The sequence below is a fragment of the Lolium rigidum genome, chromosome 5, assembly GCF_022539505.1.
Source record: "Lolium rigidum isolate FL_2022 chromosome 5, APGP_CSIRO_Lrig_0.1, whole genome shotgun sequence".
Taxonomy (NCBI): Eukaryota; Viridiplantae; Streptophyta; class Magnoliopsida; order Poales; family Poaceae; genus Lolium; species Lolium rigidum.
The window spans coordinates 46,081,724-46,090,281 of record NC_061512.1 but is presented as its reverse complement, the minus strand read 5'-3'; the positions used below and the strand labels follow the sequence as shown (position 1 = coordinate 46,090,281).

Below are 8,558 nucleotides of genomic sequence, written 5' to 3'. Positions count from 1 at the left end.
GTTCCGGTATCCCCTCCTTGGGATACCGGTATGATTCTCTGAATCAACTTCTGCTATCCGGAACAAACTTTAAACCGGTACTTTGATGGCCTAAACCATCCGGTTTGGCATGCCTTTGGCATACCGGGGGTCATCCCCCCAAAAGTCATGGATGAGCTGCTTCTCGGCAGCGACGACCAGCGTCTGAGCCATCTTGGAGCTCTGCGTGGCACACTCCATGGAGCGGCGGTAGTCGCCAGCTACGGTGATGACCCCTTTTGGGCCCGACAGCTTCATCTTCAGGTACCCATAGTGGGGCACCACCATGAACTTGGTCAGAGTCGGCCGACCCAGGAGCGCGTGGTAGGGGCTGACCGGGTCCACCACCTCGAACTCGACTTTCTCGGTGCTGAAGTGGTCCGGCTTGCCGAACATGACTTCAGCGTGATCCGGCCGATCGGCTGGCAGGAGTGACCCAACACGATGCCGTGGAAGACGGTAGGGGTGGGGCGCAGCTCGGCCTCCTGGATGCCCAGCTTGCGGGCGGTGTCGCGGTAGAGGATGTTGATGCTGCCGCCCCCGTCGATGAGGACGCGCGAGAAGCGCACGCTGCGCCGGCTTGTGCCAATGGTTGGGTCCACGACCATGGCGTAGCTTCCCGACTTTGACAGGACAGCCGGAGTGTCGCGGCGATCAAAAGTGATGGCCTGCTCTGACCAGTTTAGGTACTGGGGGACCGGTGGCATGACCGCGTTTACTTCGAGGGAATGGCGTTGCTGGCTCGTTTGGCCTCGGGCTCGGTGGTGAAGATGATGTACGTGGCGTCCTCCGTCAGGTACCGGCCGTGATGTACTTGGTTAGCCTCGTGGTGCTCGAGGTTTGCGTTCTCTGCGCCGGCTTGGCCACCCGGCCCGCCGGCTGGTGGAGGCGGGGGTGGAGGCGGAAGCGGCTCGCCGATGGTCAGCCGCTTTGTGAAGTGACACTCGCGGGTGGTGTGGTTGGAGGGGTTCTTGCCGCGGTGGTACTTGCACGGCACATCGAGCATTTGCTCAAAAGTGAACTTCGGCTTCCAGGGCGGTCCTGTTTCTGGTGCCGGCTGGCGCCAGCCGCCGCATGGTCCGCCACGGCTGCCACATGGGCGGAGCCGTATCGGCGATCCGGTTGGTCGTTGTGCCGCTTGCCGCGGTAGTTGTCCCACCGGCTGCTATGGGGGGCTCCCTCAGCCGGCTTGTTCTCAGCCGCCTTGTGGTGGTCACGCCTTGACGGAGCCGGCGAAACGTCAGCCGGAGCCTTGCCGGCTTCCTCAGCCAGCGCGTACTTGTCGGCGATGGTCATGAGGGCTGACATGGTCTTGGGGTCGCTGCGACGCAACTTGTGCCACAGCATGGTGTTGGGCCGGCAGCCGCCCATGAAGAAGCTGATGGCCTGGATCTCGTGCACGCCCTCGCAGGAGTTGCGCATTTCGCACCAGCGCGTTAGGTACGCACGATCCATCTCGTCCGGGCCCTGCTTGCACATCTCCAGCTGCTGGGGGTGACCCGGCCGACGGTAGGTGCCGGTGAAGTTGCTGACGAAAGCGTCTTCGAAGTCCAGCCAGCCGTTGATGCTGCCGGCTGGCACGTTGTTGAGCCAGGTGCGGGCGGAGCCGACTAGCATCAGGGGGAGTAGCGCACAACCTAGCGCTTGTTGCCCTTGGCAATGCCGACTGCGGTGGAGCAGTCCAGCAGCCAGTCCTCCGGCTTGGCGGTGCCGTCGTACTTGGGGGTGTCGCGTAGGAGCTGGAAGCCATCGATCATGGGCTCGCCCAGGATCCGTGGACCGAAGCACTTTGGGTCGGCTGGCCCCTCTTCTTCCGCGATGCGGGATTCTACGAGCCGGTCGAGGCGGTCTTTGGCGTCTAACGGCTCGACACGCGGGCCCAGCTGGGAGCGTGCCGGCTGGCGAGCGCCGCTTGCTTCTGGAGCCGGCCGGTGCGGGCGCCTCTGCGCCGGATGCTCGGAGTCGTGCTCCTGGTTCCGGCTCGGTGGAGGCCGGCTGCGGCAGCTGTTGCCGCTTCCCAGCCGGCTTGTCCGGCTGGAGCTTGCATGGGTGGCCCGGGAGTCCTGGTGCCGGCTTTGTGCTCGGGAGGACGACTCGACCGTGTCCCTGGGGCCGTCCCTGTCGTTGCCTGCGGCACCACGAGCGTGAGAAGCTCTGGGAGCGTTGGCGTACCTGGGGTTTTTCGCCTGCTCGGTGGCGGCGTGAAGCAACTCAGTTACCCGCCTTGTCTGGCGGCGCAACTCTTCGCCTTCAAGGCGGCTTAGCTCTTCCGCGACGGCTTCGGCGCGCGCATGTTCTTGTCGGGGGTGTTGTAGAACGGCAGCTCCGTGGATGGAGCCGGCGCATCCGCGCCATCACGGTCGATCTCGGCGCCGAGGCCGCCTCCCCTCCGGTGGATCTGGCCGGCTCGGCTTGGGTTGTCGCCGCCAAGCGTGAAGTCGTGGGCGCGGTTGTACTCGCGCTGGGTGATTTCCAGCTGATGCTTGGCAAGGGCCAGTTCTTCAGCCTTCCTGAGGAGGAGCTATCGGTGCGCCTCCAGGTCCGCCTCGATGGTGGTGGGGTCGCCGCCGGCTGTGAGCGGGGAGCTCCGCTTTGCCCGGACTTCGTCTAGCTGGGACGGCGGGTGGGGCTCTTTTGAGCCCGAGCCGGATGCGTCGCCTGCGCCGGTGCGCTCAAGGGCAGGTCCGCGTGGTTTTATCCACGTTTTCCTCTGCAGTGGCCATGACCTCCTGCACGATGCGGGTAGCGCGGCGGTGCGACGGTGGCGACGTAGACGTCGTGTCCACCGAAGGAGATGACGCTGCCGCCGGCAGGGAAGGGCCTGTCGGCGAAGCAACCAGCGTTGTCGCTGACGCAGTCGAGGGAGCCGAATCTCCAGATCAAGCCTGAAGCGACTCGCTCGCCGGTGGTGATGGTGAGGCTCGTCCGGATGAAGACACCGGCCGAAGACGCTGAAGGCCCCACGGTGGGCGCCAAATGTCGTGGTATCGTCACGACATATGCCATAGGGTGGCTAAAGAAAGTGGTTCCTGATATGGTCTACGGTGGTATCCGGATGCGGGTATGGGCACGAGCGACACGGCGACGTACCAAGGTTCGAGGCCCTCCTATGGAGGTAACACCTCTACTCCTACTCTAGAGTGTATAAGCTATATCATAGTGCAATGGTGCTTCTTGAGCTGTATCCGGCTGCGAGGGGGGGGCTAGAGGTAGACGAAGGTCTCTCTCCCCGAGCGGTGCTAAGTGTCCAACTGAGAAGTGATCGATCATCCCCTCGCGTAGGAAGGGTAGTGCAGCTTATATAGACGCTGGCATTTTACATAGAAGTCCCTATGACCTATGCGGCCGGCTCCGCCGGCTCCGGCTTTATCGCTCCTTCCCGAGGCGCTGACATCAGCAGCCGTTGAGGCCGGTCCGTCCTTCTGCCGAGGTCAGCAGCGACAGGACGTGCTATGCGACGTGGAGGAGATGTCTCTGTCGACACCGGTAGCCTGTAGCCGTACGACGCAGCCTAGGCCACGACGGCCTGTCCGATCGCCTTTCCAGACCGACGCGGGCACTGTTGCTCCACAGTGCCCCTTACTTTACGGGATATGATATCAGCATGGACTTCTGCACCCGGATTGCCTTTCCAGTTTCTTCTCCTGCAAGGCTCACCAGCCGGGAGCCGGTCAGGGAGAGAGACAAACCAAGCCGGTCATGACTCGTAGAAGCCGGCCCAGCCACAGCGCAGACGGTCGTGGCCCAGCCAGCGTAGGTCTGGGGTTAGCCAGCTCGCGGGGCAGTCGGTCACGGCTCCAGCCGGCTGCTCCTCAGCCGGCCTTTGCCACGGGCCAGCCGGCCTCAAGCCAACTGTCCCCAGTTCTTTGCCATACCCGGGGTCTTCCCCCCGACATATGTAGGTAGGCCAAGTTGTTAGCATAGAACCACCACATTCGCAGCTAAATCTTCATTTTGGTATCACTTTGTGTTTCGAGCGCAAAAAGGCACCAGATTTTGACGAGATTTTCGCAAATAGCACTAAATACGAATTGATCTCGAATTGACAGAGATTCTGACCAGGGAACCCACCCATGAGGATGATGTGGCACTATTATGATGGCCCATATTAAAAAAATCAAAATATCTATTAAAAAGGGAGAGGCCGACGCTGGCCTTTTCTCCTTCGTCCCTAAATGCCGGTAAAATTGATGATAACCCCCCCAGTTGGTGCGGCTTCTATCATAACCCCCCCCCCCCTTTGTGTCGCTGACATGTGGGGTCCGGACCCACATGTCAGTGACACAAGGGGGGGTTATGATAAAAGTGTGCGCCAACTTGGGGGGGTTGACCCGCGCCGCCAGGCCCCAGCTGCACGGCGCGCTACCAGCCTGAGCCACCGCCGGCCGATCTGATTCCCGCGCTCCCGTCCTGACCAGTTTGGCTGACCAGGTCCAAGCGGCGGCGCCGCCGTTCGAGAAGACGACGACGTGCTCAGCATCGGTGTTGGAGAAGAAGACTTCTATGCCCCCCTCCGCCCTTCTCCTCTGCCCGCTACAGCCATGAGATCTCCGGCGAGGGGATGGGCAGCGGCCTCCGCCGACGCGAGTAGTGGCCGCCACACCCTGGCCTGGGTCGGTCAAGGGTAATTTAGCCCCACTGGAGCACGTGCTGGAGGAGCTCCGGTGGTGGATGCAGTGCGGGACGGTGGCCGATGGAGCACGTCACGGAGGTGAGGAGCACGTCACGGAGGTGAGGAGCACCGCGTCCGGGCGGACTTGGTCGTCCTCGCCGCCGTGCCCCTGCTCACGGGAGAGGACAACTGCCGCGCTGAGGAGCAGTGGCGGAGCTTCAAGGAAAAAGTTGGGCGGACCAAACTAAAATAGAGCAATTTTTAATTAATTAACTATGAATTTGATGATTTTTTGTCAAAAAATAATAATTTTAGTGAAATTTCGTGCTAATAATAATTTGAGTGAATTTGGGGTAAGATAGAAATTTACATGTGTTAGAGTAGTGAAGATACATGTTAGAATAACAAACTAAATATAGCTACTTGCTACTAACGACAACTTCTTTTCAGGAAAATCAGCGAAGCAGACAAAGCAACGGACGCTGTGTCTTCTCTTAGACAATTTTCTTATTGGGCTTTTTCATCACAAGGTAGCGGGGAATAATAGCGGAAATACTCAACGGAACCCGTCTACGCGCGAGGATGATATCGCGCCCGTCCACTAATTGGAGATTAGCAATGTATTACCACCTAAGTTGTATTCCGTGATTGTCCAGCGATTTAGGTGTTGTGTATTCGGTGTATTCCTTCAACGCGGAGAGCAATAACTCTGTGCATGTCCTGGCGCGACTTTAACTCTAGCAAGCGGTCACCTGTACCAACTAGGACCAATCCTCATCTCATCCTCCGCCCTCATCTCATCCATGCCCCAGCCGTCCCCCGCCCAGCTACTCCTCCGGCCGCCATGATATTCCGCCCAACCTCCACCGTCTGATGTGCTTCTCCGTCCAACCTCCAAGCGAGCTCCTCTAGCCGCCATATGCTCCTCTGCCTCCTGCACCCAAGCTCCATGGCAGCGAGCTCCACCGGTCACGCGCCAGCGCAAAGGTAGCGAGCTCCTCTGGCCGCCACCGTGTAGTTCGCCTGCCCGAGCAACAAGGTTGCGAGCTTCCCCAGCCAAGAAAACAAGTGCCGTGATAAGTGCGAGTCATTGATGAAATCTGGCGGAGCAGATCTCAGCTGGCTTCTAGTAGAAGCCTTCGAGTAGCTATCCCAGAAGGTTGGTTCCGGCTCGATGCCTCACCTACAGGTAAATCCAATACCCCGTTCTCAAATCCTTCAAGGTGTATATGGTGCAAGGTTAAAAGCATTTCCTTCAAGTTTTCCAGTCATAAAATCCTTATCGCTCATATTGCGTTTGCTTTTGCAGATGTGAGGTTGCAATTTCTGAAGTGGGAGAACCAGAAAAGATCTCGCTGGGAGAGCAGCACCACCACCGCGCGTGCTCGTGGCACATTACAGAATGGCCCTGGCGCCCAAGAGTTCCAGCAGCCATTTCTTCCACTGGTGTCGCCGTCCTCCATCGACTTGACGTCGGGCGAGACACACCGTCCCGCCGAGAATCGGAGGAGACGACGCAGCGCGTCCGCAGCGTTCGGCTCTCCTTCTGCGAAAAGCTCCTGGAGCGATTAGCTAGCGACGTTCATGGACACCCTGTGCCCATCAGCAGGTTGGTCAGGTTCACTGCTTCACATGTCAAGTGGATGAGGCAGTATTGAACATTTTTGTAAGTAAAGTCGCTGCATCTTTTCTCTCCGTCATTGCCTGTGGTAAAATGAACGTGTAATTATTTCTTTCAATCCAAATGGTTCAGCAGTGAAAACATGTACTGCATGTAGGAGTATTTTATTTGGCTCATGACATTGTCCAGACCTCGATGACTAAGTGATAAACTAAGTGTGTTTTTAAGATTCGAAAGAGGATCAGTTAATATGCACGAATCCGTTAAACTCCAAAACAGAATCATCATTTGATTCAGCTTACCAACTTTATATGCAACATTTCTGTATTTGCACCACTGGTAAGAAAATGTGATTAAAACTTTGTGTTGCAAAATTGATCATTTTGATTATCTCCACCACTGATTAAGTGTGACAACTCCTAACAAATCTTTCTATATATTAAAAAATATGTAAACTTATTGTTAAAAATGAATACCAGTGGTAAAAAGTTTTCAGTTTGGATAAGTACAAGATCATTTTTGGCTATCTATACATTTAGTACAAAATGTTCAACTTGGATTAGTACAAAGTCTCACTTTGACAACCTAAACCACTAATAAAAAATGTTCCCTTTTTTCTATCTGCACAACTGATACAAAAATTGTGTCTAAACACTTGGTTTTAAAATTTGATCATTTAGACTACCTCCATCGTTAATCAGTACAAAATCAAACTTTATACTATCTGCACCATTAGTACAAAATGTTCAATTTTAATTATTTTTTATTTATTTTGTAGATTTTTTTTGCATAAAACATTGTTTTAATATTGATTATTTTGACTATCTCTACTGTTGATTATTTCTGACAGCAGCCTAGTGGATCTTTCCATATATTAAAATTACTGTTACCATTAGTACAAATTATCATGCTGCTAACTATATGTGTCTGTAAGAAATTGCACGCAAAGCAACTGCATTTTAAATTAAATGATACTACCTAGCTTAATCTCTCAGGACATATGGGCTATAGATGTAACTGGTCCGGGTCGGCCCATTGGACCTCCGCCCCGCACCTATATTTTGTTACCATTGGGGTATAGGTTTGGCCCGTAAAAAATCAGGGTCCAGCAGGTTCCGATCCTTACGACCCTAGGGTCGAACCGCTCCTCGGTATGAACGCGCCGGCTACATCGTCTTCATCGTTGCGCCATCGCGAAACTCCCGTACGAGAAATTGACACGGCTTCGCCGGAAAAAAAAGGGGGCCGCACGGTTTGGAGCCCCGAACGAGCCAAGCCATCCTCGACCATCGTCACCGCCTCGTCTTCCTCGTCCTCCCCATCAAGCCACGCGAGCCGGGACGCCCGGTTTCGCCGCCGAGCCCATCTTCCCCGACTCGGTCGGCCGACGCCGTCGTCGATTCCGACCTCCCGGTCGTCGGCTCGAACTTCCCGGCGGCACCGGGGTGAGCCGCCGGTTCTCCCGTGCCCTCTCTCCCTCTCGCATCGCCGCCGCCACGCGCGCCTGCGAGCACCGCCGCCGGTGTGGCCGCCGGCGCCGCTCCGGAGACGGCTGCATGAAGCAAGCGGATCCCACAAGGGAGGTAGCGACGGTGAGGAACAAAAATGTGTTGATACGGGACTACATCAGCCGCGCGCCAAGGGAGGACGACGTCGTGCCGCTGCGCGTCCCCGACATCCTTGTTCCTTGTATTCTTGACAGCGCTATGCTAGCTAGGGCGAACCTTGGATACCCCGTTACCCTATTCGGAGAGGATCGGTCCGAACCTTGAACCTCTGATTTTCTAAAAGGTTTGGAGGTCCAACGCTAGGGCCAAACCGGACCGGACCGGTTGCATCATGAATATGGGCTGTGTACATAGAATGCTTGCACGCTAGGATAGAACTGCAGTGCTCACCTGAAACACGTTGCAAGGCCAGCTATGGCGGGGTAGTTGGTGGTCAGCTTGGCGGATCGGGTGATATGCAACTCTCTTGATGGCTCGAGATAGGGGAAGATCTACAGTGCTTCAGAGTGCGGTGCTGTTGTGCTAGCAGCGTGCAGAGGGGCCACTGGAGATCAGGGCCGGTGGGGCGCGCATTAAAGTCTCCGGCATCCGCTTCCCTATCCTGCACCATGCACATAAATCGTGATAAATGCTCATCCACTTGCTTACGCGCCTCGTCGTGTATAAAGGTGTATCGAACAAACGAAAAAGAGAGCAAAGCGCGTATTGACTAAGCGCTATATTACGTCCTAATCACGCAGCACCAATTGACGACCGTGATGTCGACCTCGCGCGTAGCCGGGTCCCAAACGTCCGGGTC

At 56.2% G+C, this 8,558-nt stretch overlaps 1 long non-coding RNA gene across 1 annotated transcript; it reads left to right on the top strand.

Moving 5' to 3' along the window:
• The first annotated feature begins 5,337 nt into the window (after positions 1-5,337).
• On the top strand, positions 5,338-6,480 carry LOC124655178. Its single transcript, XR_006988595.1, has 2 exons — positions 5,338-5,819; positions 5,940-6,480. It is a non-coding gene; the product is annotated as an uncharacterized LOC124655178 (long non-coding RNA).
• Positions 6,481-8,558: the final 2,078 nt, after the last annotated feature.